The 19,643-nt window shown below is 46.5% G+C and overlaps 1 protein-coding gene and 1 pseudogene across 1 annotated transcript in view; one reads left to right on the forward strand and one right to left on the reverse strand.

The window, feature by feature from the left end:
* The window catches only part of RWDD3 (RWD domain containing 3), a 226,933-nt gene that overhangs the window by 28,111 nt on the left and 179,179 nt on the right, over nucleotides 1-19,643 (reverse strand). The gene's annotated exons all lie outside the window — the stretch shown is intronic.
* LOC147747679 (uncharacterized) lies at nucleotides 2,721-4,106 on the forward strand (annotated as a pseudogene).

Genomic DNA, 19,643 nt, shown 5'->3' on the forward strand with positions numbered 1-19,643 from the left:
CGATAAATCTAGGTGGGTGGAGCCAGCACGTGAAATTTGGTGGGGTTTGTGAATACAAACAGAGTGATATCAAAGCAGAAAACACCTGCCAGAAAACTTCACAGTATACAATTGCTTGTTATGATATACTTCGGAATCGTTTCGGAAACCACGTACTACAATACATTTGTTCTCATAGCTCGGTAAATGGGACACACTGACATGGATAGTTCTCAGAGCTTTAAATGGGCAGGTACTTCCAGGTACATTGTTCCGGCACTTCTTTAATTTGAACGGGGGTGGGTGGGGTGTACCATATGCACTTTGAACCTCCAAAGAGATGAGCACTACATTAAAAGTAAACAAAGAAACATGTATGTTTTGCAGTCATGAAAAGGACGTTCTTCAGCATGGGTAAGCTAGGCCCAGAGCGTCAATATTCTGTGGGGCACATGGAGCTGTGTGCATAAAGGTTATGCCAACAGCAGTGCCCTTCTCATTTTGTAGGTGACCACATCGCACGTAGGGCGACAGCATCCTAGTGTTGTTTCCGTGCTGCAAGGATAGACATGCCCATCAGGCCACCATAGATGGGGGGAAGGTGGGTCTTCCCCCATAGTTTATGGCCTTGCAGTGTCAGGAGGGGAGCAGTGGGCCAAGAGGAATCATAAGCCCCCCACCCCCCACTGGGGCAGGACCTCTTTGGGCGGCCAGAGTTATGACTCGATGGACCTGTGGAAGACCGTGTGTGAGAGGTGAGCAGATGGCGGTGTAGGCCTCATCGCGGTGAGCACACTGCTACAGTGGGGGTGTCAGCATTGGAAAAAGGACACAGGGCAGGGGCTTGGTGGTTGCGAGTGTGCGCCTGTATTCCAGGCAACGGCCATTTTCACATGGCCGGAGCCAAGAGGGCGCCAGACGATTTGTGGATGGGGCTTAGGAGTATAAAGTGGCGGGCCCCCATGGCAGGCGAGGACGCAGTCATCTTTGTTTTAAAATATAAAAATGCGGGAGAGGATCGTAAGGGGCCAACCACGGGAGTAAGGAAGGCTGGACCGGCATATCAGTTCCGTCCTGCATCGTAAAAAAAAAACTAAAAAACATTGTTTTCTCAGCCAATTGATCCACGAAAATGGCATTCATGTGGGCAAGGTGCAGGCTACGACCAGCGTTCAGGGAGCTTGGGGGGAATGAATAATAAACGTCTTCCTTACATTTCTGAATAATTTACACGGAAGGCACGCGGGTCAAGCAGATGATCTGAATTGGCCGGTCTCTGCTATGGAGAGACGGCCAGTGTGAGTGGTAGGCAATCACAATAATGTTTGTCAGTACAACGTGATATTTAAGGATGTCGTTTTAAGATAATAACAACCATCTAAGGGTGTGCAGCCGGACTGGGAGGAAATGCGGGTTATTGATTTGTGTGACAGTTTAATAAGAATGGGGGCTTTTCGGCCTACATTAAAGTTCCATGTTAGTCATGGATCGTTTAAGCAGGAACTTAATGTGTGTTCTGCTGGAAGCATTTGACCATCACTTCAATGCTAAAGAATACAATCAGGAAAACAAGCTTACAAGTTGAAAATCCGGCGGATAAGCTGCATATGGGGTACAGTGGGTGATTAGCAAGTACCTAATGAGCAGACATCATGTTATAACGGCAGGAGGGGTTATTATGTTGGGACGTAGCAGTGGGGTTTATCGCAATGCTTTCTAGTGATTACATATAATATGCCAATGCTGCAATGGCTGGGGGTGGCGACCGGTTACGTTGTAGTATGGCTGACACTTTGGGCATCACGAAGGAGCCAAGGATTAACCAGTCACTTTTTCAGGCAAGGCTAAGATGCATCTACGAAGACCGGAGACTCTGGGTAATGGATCAGAGTGAACCACAACGCACATGGTGAGTAAGTAGGTTCGCTATACCAGGTAATCCCCTGCTGCAGACAGGGAAGTATGTGAGGCGGGTTGGAGTATGGTCTGAGGCACCTTTCGCCAGGTGATATAGCAATATGTGTCTCAGCCGGGGGTTTGTTGTTGAGCAACGCTGTTTGTCAGGTGTCATCGGCTTAGACTGAGGAACGTGGATGATTTTATTAAACACTGCTTTATCTTACAGGTAGTTGCGGCAAACCATAGGGTACCGTTCAGCAGCGGACACGTGATCGGGAGAGGCACGGCGCATCCTGATAGGAGAGACTGCCTAGCTAATAGACCAATTCAGGAACTAACAGAAGCCTTATTACTGAGGGTGCAGCCGGTATTGGGGGCAAGAGTATGGGGCGAATGCAGACTCAATGTGGTGCTAAGTTACTCTCACAACAGTCAGAAGGGCGTAAGCCCATTATGAAATAGAGGTGTATTTGGTTCATGTCGTGATAGGAATTGAAGAATTCAGGCACAAATAACTTTCAGAAGTGCACAAGCCCATTATGGAAGCGGATGTTCACTGGTAACGCAATTCCCTATGCCTCTATGCTGGTTTGTAAATGCGCTTCTGAAGGATGCAAGTCCAATATGAAGTTTGTAAATTCGGGTACAGCGGGCCAATGCCAAGTGGCCGTCTATATACCAACCACTGATCCTTGTGATACATTTCCTTGCACACAATGGTAAAAATGTCCTGTCTCAGTTTCAGGTTTGTTTCACTCACCCACACGCAAGCTCGGAGTGATGAAGGACCACGGTTCCCAGTCATTATTTTCTTCGGAGCCTAGCCACGAGGACGCCGAAGTATGGGCGAAGTTCATGGTCATGGGGCAGGCAAAAGAGCTGGAGTGGGCAAGGAAGATGTTGGTGATGTAGGAGGCGCAGCAACAATCCGCATCGCTCACCTTGACAGACGCTGAGGGTTTACAACCAACTGCTTCTGGTCTTGACATCCAAAGTGTTCAAACTGTCAAAAAGAAGCGACCAGCGAGAGAAGCTGGGGGAAAATTGAAGATGGCCAAGAAAAGAGATGGCGAGCAAGCGGGAATAGAAGCGCTGTCAACTTCCCAAGGGGAGAGCTCAGCAGAGGCAGGAAGGACAGTGGAGGACAAGACCCAGGTACTGGGGACAGTGGTAACCCAACCGGGGAGGGACATGACCCACAGGCTAGCTTGCCGGTGGTGCAGAGGCAAACTAACCAACCAGCACAGGAGCTGGTTCCCAGCCTAACCCCAGGCGCATCTGTCCAGGGCCTGCAAGAAGGACTGGGTAAGATGATGGAAGCAATGCAAAGCATCATCGCCTCTGCAAAATTGCTGGTTGGGGCAGGAATAGGGCAGACTCTCAGCACCAATCAAGCGAGTGCGAGTCAGGTGTGGGTGCAGGGAAGCAGTCCTTCTCTAGAAGTGCGGGCAGAGTCCTCTTCTTTGGCAACGAGAGTTCAGGCACGGGTGTTGCAGACATTACGGCAGGTACGAATAGCAAGGGGGTTTTGATTCAGCATGATCCGCTGTTGCTGACTGGAAGGTCATCTCTGGAAGGGAGAGTTCCTTTAGAAGCCAGAGAGAGAATTTGGAACAGGGAGTTCATTGACATTTTCTCATTGCTTACGTTCACCAAGGAAGCCGCAGACATCACGGTGTCAAGTAAGGATGTTGATAAACATAAGTAGAAGAGGAAGGTTAAACAGAGGAGACAATAGACAGCTGGTTAGAGGCATTTGCCATGTAATCCTCAGTCATCATGGAGAAGTCCCCTGAACAGGGGCCTGCCCGGTGCAAATATAACAGGGTAATGCATGAGGAATACAAGTGTAATGGGGGCACAGGCTGTTTGAATTACGATAGAGAGTTCAGGCAAAAGATGGAGCAGGCACCAGAGATGTCATGGGATTACTGGGAGATTGAGCTCTGGGTACAGTACATGGGTAATGACAACATACAAAACCATACTATTTTAAACAGTTTGGGCATTCCTTTCGGGGCAGGGGCCCACAGAGGGGAAGGGGAGGCTATCAGCATAGGGCCAACAAAGCATGCAAGCTATACAACAATGGGGCATGCACTTGAGGCGCCACATGCAAATTCACCTACACTTGCTCCAAGTGTGCTGGGTGGCACCCAGCAACCAGTTGCAGAGGAGGCAAGACCGATGGGCCAAGAAGCACCATCGCCACCGCAAAGCTGGCTTAATTGTTCTCATTCAAAACACTCCATTCTAGCACCATCCCCTATTTCCTTTCCCATCTTAAACCTTATTCTTAAGGAGTACCCTAGAGCAGATGAGCGGGAATTGTTGTTCTAGGGTTTTAGTGAGGGCTTTAGGATCCCATATTCTGGACCCGCAGTTACAAGAGAGGCCAAGAACCTACGCTCAGCCATAGAAGCACCAGAGGTGGTCAGGGGAAAGCTGGAGAAGGAGTGCAATTTGGGGAAGGTGGCAGGGAGATTTGCCCAACCACCCCTTCCACATTTTATTGTGTCTCCTCTGGGGATTGTGTCCAAAAATGAGCACGGCAAGTACATGATAATTCACCATCTCTCTTAGCCAAAGGGATCGTCAGTAAATGAGTACCTGGATGAGTGTGCTCAGTTTGCTACGCTTCATTCAACAAGGCAGTTGATTTGGTAAGAGCAGCAGGCGAGGGTGCTCTTATGGCAAAGGCGGATATTGAGTCTGCCTTCCGCCTCCTCCCAGGCCATCCAGATAGTTTCACCTAGTAGGTATGCGGTGGGACAGCCAGTATTTCTACGATAAATGTATGCCCATGGGCTGTGCAGTGTCATGTTGCCTGTTTGAAGCATTTGCTTGCCTCCTGGTGGGGGGCGTTGAGGCAAAGGAACCCCACCAGGGAGCACCTAACATTACATAGATGACTTCCTATTTATCAGTAAGGCAGGTTCCAGGGAGTGCTGCGAGACCCTCTGTGCATTTCAACAACTTAGTCACTAGGGGTGTCCTTGGCCCCAGAGAAAACCCAGGGACCAACCGAATGTTTGAAATTCTTGAGCATAGAAATAGATTCTACAGCAGGGATGTGCAAACTGCCAAAAGATAAGGTTGAGACCCTTCATATCAACATCATGCAGGTCCTTAGCAGGATCGAAGCAATGCTGACCACAATTCAGAGCTTACTGGGCAGGCTAAACTTTGTGGCTAGGATCATACCAGCAGGTAGAATCTATGCCAGGTGGCTTGCAAGGGCAACAGTGAAAGTAGAAAAATCCCACCACTTAGTGTGGCTTAGTGGGGGACTGAAAGAAGACCTGCGCATGTGGCTGTCTTATCTGAATGACTTCAATGGGTCTCTGTTGTGGCGGACACCATGTGCTGCAGTCAGCAGCTTCAGCTGATCACCGATGCGTCTGGGAGAGAGGGTTTTGGTGCCATTCTAGGCAGATTGGTGTGCGGCGAAATGGCCAACTGCATGGAAAAAACATGGGCTTACAAAAAAATCACTGTTTTGAAAATGTTTCCAATTGTTTTGTTGCTACATCTATGGCCGCAAGTGCTAGCTAACAGAAGGATCACATTCTGGTCGGACAATATGGCTGGGTGTCGGCCGTTCAAGGAACTCATCGTCGACACCTGGATCGCCTGTAATCTAACCCAACCTGTGTAATCAAACTTGCTACATAGTTTATCCACAAAAAGTGTCCCTCATATATTATGTTACACGTACTATATAGTTGTAATTTAAGGGTCCTCACAGTTTGAAAAGGCTAGGGGTGGCAACGCTATACAGCTGGCCACGTCGCTATACAGCTGGCCACGTCGCACGCAGGGCGACATTAGAGGGGACAGCATCCTAGTGTTGCTCCCCTGATTAGGTCAGGCACCGAAGCGAGAATTATCGAGTCCATGGACATTTGAGCTCAAGACCCTGCCGCGTCGGGAATTGAACCCTGGTCCCGGGTCTGACCTCTGCTTCAGGGTCTGCCTGCTCTAACCAGTGAGCCACACTTGTCAAATGCGTGAGGCAGCTAAACTATGGGTGATTTAGGTGAGCTGGGGGAGGCCCGAGATGTTTGTGTTCAGGGGACAGTCTCTGCTCAGCCAGGTACTGACCAGTGAACACAAAAGGGATATCCTGGTGCCTCATTTAATTCACTACCATCAACAAGGGCGCCACATTTCTGTCCGCCCACGCTCAAGGCGCTATTTTAGCAAAGTCCGGCTCTGGGTACTGACATCCGCAGTGGACCCATTCCCGTCTGTCTTCGGATAGCGCATATAAAGTTAAAACGCAAGCATCGGCTTTAATTAGGACATGTCAGCAGTACCTGTCACTCGGGAGAAAGTCGCCTCCTATTTTAACCAAAGCCTTATGAACAAGTATCAGCAGGCGGCGTCCCAAAACATTTGCTTTTAGATCAAATAAACGACACGGCCGGGCCTTGCTTTTGCTTAGCAGAAAACAAAATGTGATTAGAGCGGAAAAGAAAGACAGACAGCGATGGCATTTGATAAAGCGTCCCCGCAGCTGCTCCACTTAGGCCATTTCATGCGCTGGCTCTCATCCAATCTCCGAAAATACCAGCTGCAGTGTCAGGTAAATTCATTCTGCAGGTGGCAGAAGGTAACAAATTGTAGCCGCAAAGTAGGTTAGATCTTATGAGCTCCTGAGCGGCGACTGCTGCCCTCTGCCCTCTCGCCTCAGTCTTTATCTGACAAGCAGATGAATCACACATCTTTCCCTACCTCCGAGACAATTGCTGCCAACCCCCAGCCATCCCGCGTCACCCCTTCCTCGAGGAGACAGCTGAAGTCTGGTTAAAAATTAAAAGGGCTTTAAGCGCGAGTGGCGGAGTAGGGCACAACGAGTTCTTGCGACTGCTGTCTGCCCACCTGTGAAAGCTGCCCCTCCCCTCTGTTATTCTTTTGTTCTCAGAGGTTTTCCAGGGCTCTGGCTTTAGATACATCTAAGGCAATTTAAAGCTAATTTATCCACAAAACTGAGCTGTTAAGTTCCACTGGATCAGATCTCAGTGCACAGCTGAACGCCGTGTGTCATAGCAGGCTTGTTCGGAGATTACTGCCTCTAAAATGCCCTCCTGTTTGGTCATACACAAAGGTTGCAATCCATCGTCAGAGAGAGAAAAAATGATCTTTGTGCATCAAGGCGCGGAATTACCGGAATTGGAAAGTTCGCTGCTTTTTTTAAACAATGCATTAAGGTGAAAAACTCATAAAGTATGCATTAGCAAAATGGGTTGATATTCATTTTTGACAGAGTGGAACGCAATTTGTTTCTAAGCGCACTAAATATTTCATATCCCCATCTATGGGGCTTTGTGGCATTGTGTTTCCATCAGATATCTATTGCACATTAACATTTGCATAAAACCCTCTGAAAGATAATGAACTCCAGGCCTCATCGTGAGCGCGCGGCAGGCTGCTGCCGGTTCTCGAGTCCCTGCTCAGTTGTGTCAGCGCACTGTCACCGCGGATATTGCTGTCTGAGGTATAACTGATTCCCGCGCAGACAGGCCAGGCTTTACCCTCTGGCAAACGTCGCCTGCCGCAGTGATCAACCCCATGCCTCGGCAGCCATCTCCTACTCTGGCGCCTCTGAAATCGACTGCTGCTTGTCATTCTGACAATGGACTAATTTGAGGGAAGTCGGTATGGATGGCGCTGGCTCGAAAGACGCACTTCTGCCAAGGGACCAAGATTGACACAGCACTTGCCACGTTTCCTTCATATTTTTGCTTTAGAATGAAATCTGGCCTCAAATGGTGACTGAAAATATAAATATATACATATGTATATTTATATTTTTTCAGATTATATTCCATTCTCGAGCCTTGCAAAGAATCAACGAATACCTCTTTTTGGCCCTCAGAATGTTAATATTTTATTTTGAAAAGATGATTCAATTAGGTTACAGCCACACTATTCTCCTACACTCAGCGCAAATCTTTTTTAAATGAAAGAGCCCTGGGGAATGGGTATTAAGCGTGTTGAAGAGTAGAACAGATCAAAAAAATGGTAAGGTTTAAATAAACTACAAAATTCACAATGATGGAAAGCTTTCTTGTAAAATGTCCAAATTGTGATATCCCAAGAAATTGATATAAGATTATCCTATCACACTAAACCCTGGGGTGCAAAGTAAGTGATATGATTGGCAAGATGTCGGGTACCGAAAGAATGCAATCCCAGAGGGCTGAAGATAGGGAAGTGCGGAAGGTTGTGATCTGTGCACCAATTCAACGATACTAACTTCAACTAAATGTATTAATTTAACTATTTGATAATGTTTTGTGAATTTCTACAATGTTGCATTTGCAGTCACCGGAGAGTTTCAAACGCAAATAAGTGGATGAGATTCTGGTCTAGTATTGAGCCACATGGATTCTGACAACGTGTCCCCCATCCGATAGGCTAGAATTGCATGTTCTATTTAAATCCAGGGCTTTAAGTGGTATGAAAAAGTGAAGGGGGTCCCTAAATGGGGCATTGCACATGTAATTAAGGGTGTAAACTTTTCCAAGATTTCCATAGTTTACCACCTCATCTGTATTTTGGTGCCTTTCTGAGCTTTCTGTATTGCCTCCAGAAATAGAACACAACTGACATACAACTAAAACCAGCCAAGACTATTGGCTTTGTCAGTTGCTGTCAGCTGTTTATGATAAATGAGTAACAACAATTTTGTTGCAAATAATATTGGAAAGGTTTTAGTTCAGAAATATGAGACTGTGAATTAAACATTTTTGTGACCTGTAGAAGGGGTAGTTGCCTTCAGATTGTCTAATCTTTCAGGTTATGGTCATAGACATAGAAGTAGGACTAAAGTTCCCCACAACTCTCGAACTAAAAGTAAGACTATTTGACAGATGTCATAAGGCATAGAAATAGGCCTACAATGACAGTCTCCTCATCAGACACAGATGAAGAAATAAAGACGACAAATCAGAGATCTTTTATTGCTTGTAAATCTTATCCCAAAAGCGACTCAAACCCAGAGCAAACAGTTGTCTTGGGTTTTACTTTCCAACACAAATCCTGATTTGTACTGGAAAGTAGCCATAAAGTAAAATAGCCTTAAATTCTACTTTGCATCAAGGGCATGTACATGGGGGATCCATGCATCCACCTATGTAGTTTAATGGTTATCTCTAGTGGGAAACTTATTTTACTTTGTCAAAGCATAATGTTTTGAACTGGAAGGAAGGGGAACCCTTCCAGTACAAAACTTATGCTTGACATGCACAAACCCTTGCACCATAGTGCATAGGTGCATGCACTGGTGCAAGGCAGCCTAATGTGTGCCACCGCTAGGGATAGAGCAGCAGAGCCAAATTTCAGAGGATATGGCGCTATTGTACTGTCTCCCTTTCATGCAAAGCAGCAACTTTGGTTACTGCTCTGTAAGAAAACTGAAGCAAAAGGATCAATTGATGGACAGAATCCTGAACAAAGCTAACACCCACCCCCAGTCACATGGATCTGGATTGTTGATCACCACGTCACCCCAGTTTGGACCCAGCCATATACAAATGAGTCTTGACCCTGTTCCTCATGGAACAGTCCAGCCTGAACTGCGGAGCCAGACCATCCCTGGACCAGAAACAAGCATCCTGTGAGCGGTTTTGGGGCATCTCCCCTCAAAAGCCAGACTAGTTTGAATCCAGTGGCGCAGTTAGCATGGGACCCATGTCAGGGCATACATGTGTTAAAATAAAGCAAATTTGCCCCTTTGTTTCTCCAAGCCAAACACTCTCAGCATATGGATGACACATGACTCCCACACCTTGAAGCCCACATCTTATGTAATATTTCAAAAGCACTGATTTACATGCTTGCATAATTAATGGTCTTTATATAATATGCAGGGCCACTGGAATTATGTGGCAAGTGGAATGTCACATCGCCTGGTGTTGACTGACGCCAGCTTCATATGTGGTTCTCTATGTACAGCTGAGCTGAGTACAGAACCGACACTGGCAGCTGAAGAAGCCTCAGTGACACATCCAACCTTCAAGCGAGCCCCTCGCAGCTTCTTTGGTTAAAGAAGAAAAAAAAACAAAGATACTTTGCAAAAAGCAGAGTTACTGTGACCTATTCATGTAGCCCAGAGGAATCCGCTCCTGTGGTGAGCCAAGATCCTAACTATAGTTGCGTTTTTTTGTGTCACCATGATTGTTTGACCATTGACGACTAAGTAAAGTAAATTAAGACAGCAAGGCAATGTTAAAAACGTATAGCAGATGTTTTTGTTTAATGTAAAATGGGAAGAAAATGCCAATATTTGTCTCTGGGAAAGAGGGCAGCCCTAGAGACCCCATCCAACTTCTGACTACTTATGCCCAAGAACGTTTAAACAAATGGATGTATTTTGGGGAGAAAGGGTGGAAACACAACACGGGTAAAATAAGAAAGAGAAAATGTCCCACAGTAATTTAAATAATAAGGGCCATATGTAGGTAATCTAAATTTACAGATTCTAAAATACCGAATTTTACCCATTCGGTATTTCAGAATCGGTATTCCCAGGCCTGGAGGCCCATAGGAATGAATGGGAATTACCGATTTGGTAAATACCGAATCGGTAATAGGGGGGAGACTTACAAGGGTGGCAGGGTGTCACATTGACACCCTGTTGCACCCCTGAATAGTGCATGGGTGCACATGTGGCACACATACATGCCCTAAGGGCATGTATGTCTGCCACATGGCACTTTTGGAAAAGCACAAATTTGCTTTTTCAAAGGTTTTCGATATTTACCACCAACTTTGGTGTACACCAGATTGTCGTATTTTGACGATGGCTGGGTTAGCGCTTAGCTTTGCTACACGATTCCCGCTTAAATTAGTTATACATAGAAACGCCATTTTGTATGTGTTGGCGGCCATCTTAGATCATGAACGGCCTCGTGGCCGGCGTGCCCTTTAGTCCGTTGTCCGTTCCACTGACCACTTCAGTCTGCCCAGCAACAGGCTATTTTTAGTACTGGTCAAGCCACACATGCGCAGTTCACACTGACCAGTCGTTCCTCAGGAATGTGCCGCAAACTGACCAGTGGGTTTGAAACCCTCCAATGAGCTGGCAGTATTCCAGAATATGCCCTTATATGTACATAATGTTCTGTAACTTTGTGCCGCGTGTACGTTTTATTACCTGTAGAATCATATAAAAGAAGGGTCACACCGATGTTCGGTGTGATACCTCTTGCATTACCGAAGGGTGCTGTATGAGTGTACCACCACCCCATGGGGTCTTAATAAACTTGTTCTTTGACTTTTACAGCTTCCGTGCCAACAGTTCTTGATTGTAAGTGGGTTATCTTCGGAACATGTAGGCTTTGGGAACCCTAATTACTTCAAATTGGCGACCACGAAGGGACTCATCGGCGACTCGGATGCCCGAAGGAGAGGTCGTGACGAAGGCTTGGAAACTCGCCATGGACGCGCGCTGCCACGAGTGACCCGAGTCTTGGCTGCCACGGTGTTTTTTCCTTTCCTTCCGATCTGACCTTCCAGGTGGTGCCGGTCTCCGACTGAGTTTTCGAGTGTCTGCATCGCTGAGAAAGTGCCGTTTGGCTGATTTGGCTTACAAGACCTTGGCAGTTGGAATCTGGACATTTGAGAATTTGGGTAAGATTTGTGTTCGGTAAGGTAGTCTTCGGACGCTTTTCTGAAATTCTGTGATTTGTGTTCGGTAAGGTAGTCTTCGGACGCTTACTGAAATTCTGTGATTTGTGATCGGTAAGGTAGTCCTCGGACGCTTGCCGAAGTCCTACGTTTTGATTTGAGTTAGCTAACATTGTGAATTTGTGATCTTTGAACTTATATGTGTAGTGCACTTCACATAGGCAGGCATGTAGAGATGTTTCTCTAACTTTGTTTTTTCCCTTTGAGCGGCACATTTGTGTGAAGTACTGTAAGTGCCTTTTTTTTATACGGTGTCACGTTTTCGTGATACTTTTTGAACATGCCTGTTTTCAGCACACTCCGAGGGATGTGCTGTCTTGGAGAGGGTACCTCAATTAGGTTAGCGGAAGCACAGCCGGCTCCCCCAGAGGGAACACCAAATCGTGAAATGTACATTAAGCATGGCCTTCCCCCTATTATGTATAGCAAATTATGGCATAAGTATACAAAGGCCGATCCTGAATTGCAATGGCCTCTACATGGGTCGTTCGATTTACGTAAAGTACAGTTTGTAGAGCAATGTTTGTTTCAACGCAGGTCTAGACAAAACATGTTTGATTGTGTGCGAATGTGGGAGAAAGCGGTGCGTGAGCGAATGAAACGTGAAGTTGCCTTGGCGGACAAAGAGCAGCGTAAGGCTGCTCGGGATAAGGCTTTACAGCTTGAGGAAAAAGAGGCTCAGGAGAAGAAAGAAAGGGAGGAACGGGAACGTAAATTGCAAACGACTGGTCAATTTCCTATCCGCCGACCGCTTTATCCAGTCCTTAATTATGAAATTGATGATTTTTCATTACTAGATCGGTCGCCGCCTCCGTATGTTTCACCGACGGCTCCAGCTGAAGATTCGGGTGATGAGGGGCAGGATAAGTTGGAAAAGAAGGGTGTATCTGCTCTCAGGTTTTCTACGGAGAGGTCCGCACATTTACGTAGTTGGGCTCGTAAAGTGAATAAGAGATGTGTTTCTCAGGAGGAGGTGATTACGGAGAGGAGTAAGTGGTCGGATCTTGAGTTAATGTATTTCTTGTCTTCTTTGGCGGATGAAGTTGTTGTCGTGTATCGTGACTTTTCAGATGTGTTAGAACCTAAAGCTGTCTCAGTACATCGTGAGAATTTGGATAAAGGTTTATTTGCTCTTTCAGATGTCGACGACCTTTTCAAGCAATTGATCCAGCTGCGGGATGAAACAGTCAACTTGCGGGAGAAGCGAAAAAGGAGGCAAAAGGAGTCTGAGTCGAAGAATAGCGAGTTGGCTAAGGAGTGTTCTCTCCGGGGTTCAGATAAGAATTCTGCAATGCATGTTATGCCTATGCGTGAAGCTGCACCTCTGTATGTTCCACCAAAAGGGGAAGGTACAGATGATGATAAATTGTCGAAGGATGCGAAAGGGTATTTTGTGTATAATTGGGTATATACGCCGTGGAATAGAGCAGACGTTATGGCGTTGAAAAATTATTTACCTGATCTCCGGAAAAACCCGGCGGCATTTTATGAAGGGGTGGAAGGGGCTATTTCGTCTTGTGTGATGACACTTGTGGACATAGATTTGTTCTTTGGGTTAATTCTGCCACCTGATATGTGGCGGCAAATTCGTAAAAATAATGATGAAACGATATTGGGGGGCACATGGAAAGAAATTAATGCTGCAGATTTAGATAGGGAACCAGCATGTAAGCCTTGTCAGTTAATTCTAGATCTCCCGGCAGCTATTCTGACTAAATTAAAGACGCTTGTTCCCTCTAAAAAGATTGATTGGACTATGCTGACGTCGTGCAAGCAGAAACCCGATGAAACGGTCTCAGATTTCTTTACACGTTTTGAGGAGGCATTTCATGATTACAGTGGTCAATCTTTGACAGACGATACGGGTCGGCATTTGTTTGTAGATAAGTATGTGGCTAATCTCCTACCGGAGATCGCGAAACGATTGAAGTCGAGTGAAAGTTCCTGGGCCACGGCGACCCCTGCGTCCTTGTTAACTATGGCTCAGTGCTATGAGCGGCAGGAATTGGAGGCTAAAGAAAGTGTAGAGAAAAAGGCGAAGGAATTGAAAACGAAGGTGATGTTGGCGCAGGTTCGGGGAACACAGGGTAGAGGGAATGATAGAGGTAGACGGGGTGGAGGAAATACGTCGTATGGTCGTACGGATATAGCGGAGGATCAGTGTGCTTATTGTAAGGAGTTTGGGCATTGGGCCGAAGATTGTCCGGTACTTCGTGAGCAACGTAGTCAGCGTGGTCGAGGAGGCGGAAGGTCAAGAGGAGGTTATACGGGAGCTAGAGGTGGCGGAGGGGATCGTGGAAAGACTGAGGAGAGGGGCCGTGGCCAGGATGAACGGAATACGTTTGATAGGCGGAATCAATATCAGATTTTGGAGGGAGAGAATGTGGAACACCAGGATTATGTGCATGCATAGGACTGCGTAGGATGGGGTAAGGAATCAGTTGAAGTGCCGGTAGATCAGCAGGGTCCATATGTAACAGCGGGTATTCTGGGTTCTACTGATCAATTTCTAGTCGACACAGGAGCTACACGTAGCGCTTTGTCGAAAAACTTGGTTCCGAGGGCTCCCCTGTCTGGCGAAATGATTACATGTGTAGGGTTTGATGGCACACCCTCCCCCAGCCCATTGTCCAAGCCCCTTGCACTATGTCTTGACAAATACTTTAGTTTTGGCCAATTTCTGTTATCACCCCATACCCCAGATAATATCCTGGGTATTGACTTGCTTAAATATTTTCGAGCGACAATACGTTGTGCTCCGGAGGGAGTACGGGTTATCCTGAATGATAATTATCCTGACCCCGACAGGTTTTACGCAATCTCAGATATTTCAGCTTTGGCCTCTCTCCCGCACACGTTATGGGCGACCTCAGATACGGATGTGGGAGAGATGTGTATTCCACCTATACATATTACTGTCAAGGAGGGGGCCCCTCTACCACGAGTGCCACAGTATAAGATTTCGAGAGAAGGTGAAATTGCATTGACACATATTGTTCAGGATTTGATTTCTGCAGGAGTTGTGGAGGAGGTCCCTTATAATGTTTGCAACAGTCCTATTCTTCCGATCCTTAAGAGAGATACTGACGGCAAAATCTATCGCTTTATTATTGACTTGCGAGAGATCAACAAAATTGTCATTCCTCAATACCCGGTGGTGTCTGATATTACGACCCTGCTTACTTTGGTTCCACCAACGGCCACCACATTTAGTGTAATTGATTTAAAGAATGCGTTCTTTTCTATTCCTGTTCATCCTGATAGCAGATACCTGTTTGGTTTTACGCTGAATAATAAATCGTATAGATTTTGTCGTGTTCCCCAGGGATATACTGAAAGTCCTAGCATCTATAGTCAGGCTTTGAAAAGGCAGTTGGATTCCTTTAAATTGCAGTCTGGCGTTGCTCTTATCCAGTATGTAGATGACCTTCTGCTGGCTGCTGACTCTTATGCACAATGTGAACAGAGTACACTTGCGTTGCTTTCCTTTTTGGCACAGAATAATCATAAGGTTTCGAAGAAGAAGCTTCAATACTGTAGACCTCAGGTGACCTACCTTGGTCATCTGTTGTCTAAGGAGGGGCGTGCATTAACATCTGATCGAATCCAAGCAATTTTAGACACACCAGTCCCACGCACGCAGAGAGATGTACGTGCCTTCATAGGGTTGACGTCCTTCTGTAGACAATGGATCATGGGTTTTTCACATATCATAAAACCTTTGCTAGCATTACTCTCCAAAGCTACACCAATGCCTCTTGAGTGGACAGATGAATGTCAGAGGGCTTTTGAACAGCTGAGGCAGGCTCTTTGTTCCGCACCCGTGTTAGGCACACCAGATTATACGAAACTTTTCACATTGTACGTGCACGAGAATGATGGGTGCGCGTTGTCAGTATTAGTGCAATTACACGGGGATAAGCAGAGACCATGTGCATACTTCTCTGCCGTTCTGGACCCTGTAGCACGAGGGTTGCCTGGGTGTTTTCGAGCAGTAGCAGCAACAGCGGTGGCCATACGACAGAGTGAGGGAATAGTGTTATCACATAAATTGTTGGTGTTAGTTCCTCACGCAGTAGATGCCCTGTTAAACCAAACAAAGACCCAATACCTCACGAGTGCACGGTTAACAGGATATGAGCTGACACTTTTGGCGCCACACATTACACTGAAAAGATGCGCTACTTTGAACCCTGCCACTTTATTGCCCTATCCGGCTGAGGAGGGTCAGGAAGAAAAACATCATGATTGTGTTTTCCTGACCGAGGAACAGACAAAGGGTCGTGTTGACTTACAGGATGTCCCACTTCCAGATGTGGATGGGGAACTGTGGGTCGATGGATCGTGTTTAAGGCTGCCAGATGGCACGACTTCCGCAGCCTATGCGATCACGACACTTAAGACAGTGGTAGAAACAGCTAGGATACCACAAAAGTCGGCTCAGGCAGCAGAACTGATAGCCTTAACAAGAGCCTGCGAATTGAGTGCTGGTTTATGTGTGAACATATACACGGACAGCCGGTACGCCTTTGGAGTGGCACATGACTTTGGGCTACTTTGGAGAGAACGTGGGTTTTTGACATCTCACGGAGAACACATTATGCACGGAGAACTAGTGCGTGATCTCCTAAATGCGCTGCTAGGCCCAAAGAAAGTAGCGATAGTAAAATGCAGTGCCCACAAAAAGATTACGGATAAAGTGGGTCAAGGAAATGCCTTTGCAGACAGCATAGCTAGACAAACGGCTATGTCCCGAACTAGCTCCCCCATGTATGTGGTACAATCGCAGGCTGAGCGATGGAGTGATGCTAGAGCAGAAATATTAGACATTCAAAAATCAGCTACTGAATCTGAACTTGCGGCATGGGCAGCAGATGGGGTACTAGATGACGAGGATTGTTGGAGAAGCAAAGACATGGAAAGGTGGAAATTGCCTGCAGCTTACTTGCAGGCGATGGTCCAGATGACACATGGACTGGCGCATGTCGGAGCTCTTGCAATCACTCGGCTCTTAACACGAGTTTGGGAACATCCCTAGATTGCTAATACTGCAAAGAGAGTAGTGCAGACCTGCCTGGTATGTTTGCAACACAATCCTGGAAAGGGGACCCATACTCCGAAAGGAGGGTTCGTTCCACCTTCTGCACCATTTGAGGTACTCCAAATGGATTACATCCAACTTGAGCGCTGCAATAACCTGAAGTATGTCCTAGTGGTGGTATGTGCTTTTAGCAAATGGGTTGAGGCCTACCCCACGAAAGACAACACGGCTTTGACAACAGCTAAGGTGTTGCTTAAGGAATTCTTTCCTCGCTTTGGAGTTTGCAAATTTCTGTGGAGCGATAATGGGCCTCATTTTGTTGGAAAGATTGTGGAATATGTACTGAAGGGGTTAGGGATTCAGCAGAAGTTCCACGCTGTATTCCACCCTCAGTCAGCAGGTCTGGTCGAGCGGTACAATGCAACGTTGAAGCTTAAGCTGGCCAAAATTGTGGCGTCTACATCGTTGAAGTGGCCAGATGCTCTGCCGCTAGCACTTCTCTCTCTTAGATCAGTACCCCACTCACGAACTGGTCTTACACCTTATGAGGTGGTGTTTGGGCACCCTATGAATATCTGGGGGGTGCCCAAGCCGCGATTAATACATGATGTGCCTTGTGTTATGATGAGTGATTATTTGGCACGATTAACAAATGATTTGCTCTCTATTCACCAACAGGTTCGAGAAGCGCTCCCTGACAACTCTACTGGAGAGGGCCATGATCTCCGTCCTGGTGACCATGTGATGATTCGGTCGTTTGAGAGAGCGAGCAGTCTGGAGCCCAGGTGGAAGGGCCCCGAACAGGTCCTCCTGACAACCCGCACCGCTGTACGAGTGACCAACAGGAAGCGGTGGGTGCATTCGACACATTGTCGCCGTGTCTCTCCGGACCTGGTGACTCCTGCTGTGCTGACCGATTACAAAGAGATCCTGGAGAAAGAAAAGAGCCCAGCTGTGACGTCGGCCGAAGTTGAGGGAGCCTTCCCGGACCACACTGTTACCGGACGAGAACGCTACAACTTGCGTCCTCGATAAGAAGATTTTTGTATTTTAATGACTGGTTGGTTACCGCTCCAGGTTTGTGAAACGGAAACCGGGAATTCCAAGGGGGGGGGATCAGTTCTGCCAGTGTAGCGACACCCGTCTTGGCCCGGAGAAGAAAACAACGGCTACCTCGGAGTTCAGCACCACATTTTTCTTTTTTAGGTATACACGTATGTGTATGAGACACTTTGCGACTAAATCGAATTATTGAAACTCAGCGAAGGTTTTCAGAACTATGGCATTATCAGCAGTGCGAGATAAGAGACTCGTGGGTGCCGTTCTCTTTGTTCTGACTATCGTAGTGATTGCGGCAATAGCCTGGGTAGTCGAACTTGTGGTACCTGCACGTGAACATTTGCTGCCAACTACCCCGGCTCCATCTGAACATTTCCATTTCACCCTGCCCTATCATGAAGAACGGCACCGACAGACTTATCTGAACAATAGCTTTATTCAGATCCTACATCACACACACAATATGACAAACACTTCAAATTGCTGGGTGTGTGGGATGTTGCCTGGGCATCAGAAGAAAGGGGGTACTCCACTCATCCCTCTACCGTTTTCGCATAATGGGTCTTGTAAAGCATTTTATACTCTCCTCTTTACTTTGAGATGGCCCACAAAAGGGGGAGTGCTTTTTCGTTTGAATAAATTGTGCCATCATGATCGGGAGGGGTATCCACAAGCTGAGGGTACTCGATTTGAATATGAGGAGTACCGCCCTGACAACGTGTCTGCTTCACGAATGTATAGCAACCAGCGAAATGTCAATGTATCGAATGCACATGTTATCAACGTTATCGCTACCAAAGCAGACCTATGTATACGTAATAAAGGTGTAATTTCTGTTGGGAGAAGTGAATGTAACACTACACTTACGTTTGACAGTCCTACTGGTATATCGTTTGTCACTTCCCGAAATACTTACTTTATCTGTGGAACGAAAGGTTATCATCAGCTTCCTTTGGGATGGTCAGGCACTTGCTACGTGTCTTTTGTATTACCGCCTGTATTCATTGCCCCACCCATGTATCACAACAACTACGTCCTCTATCACGATTTTGTTTTGAATCGTGATAAACGCTCCCTTGTCTTGGACGATGTCGACCAAACGGACACTACTTTGCAACAATATGTGGACTTCAATTTGGGTTTGTTCTCTTTCGTTGGGGCAGCTTTGAACAGTCGAAAGATCCGACGATTAACTCGTGTTGTTGAGGCTGTGGCTAATGATACCGCAATTGCACTTGGAAATATCACTGAAGAAGTACAGATTTCTAGAATTGTTGCGCTTCAGAATCGGATGGTCTTGGATGTAGTGTTAGCTGATCGTGGGGGGGCATGTAGAATCATCGGAAGTAGCTGTTGCGTTTACATACCTGATAATTCACCTTCTGTATATGATGCCATCACTAAACTACATAAGATAGCGGCTGAAATACATCCAGATAATGGTACTTGGACTCTGTCAGGATGGTTCTGGTCAATACTCACCACCTGGGGATGGAAACTGTTGACGATTCTGTGTATTATTGTGGGAATTCTGTTTTCTATTTGTTTATGTATCCAGTGTGGCCCAGTTTTTTGTTCTATGTGCCTGTCAGTTTGTGTACCCTCGAGACGAGCTCTTGCCCATGATAAAATGATGCTTCATAGAGAAGTAACACAAATAATGCTAATTGACATAGAAGATGAACACCCTGACTATGTCCACTATGAGGTAGCTTCAGCTAAACGCTAAAAGGGTCATCTGTCGTATTTTGACGATGGCTGGGTTAGCGCTTAGCTTTGCTACACGATTCCCGCTTAAATTAGTTATACATAGAAACGCCATTTTGTATGTGTTGGCGGCCATCTTAGATCATGAACGGCCTCGTGGCCGGCGTGCCCTTTAGTCCGTTGTTCGTTCCACTGACCACTTCAGTCTGCCCAGCAACAGGCTATTTTTAGTACTGGTCAAGCCACACATGCGCAGTTCACA

Source organism: Lissotriton vulgaris, chromosome 1_1 (genome assembly GCF_964263255.1).
Source record: "Lissotriton vulgaris chromosome 1_1, aLisVul1.2, whole genome shotgun sequence".
Lineage (NCBI taxonomy): Eukaryota > Metazoa > Chordata > Amphibia > Caudata > Salamandridae > Lissotriton > Lissotriton vulgaris.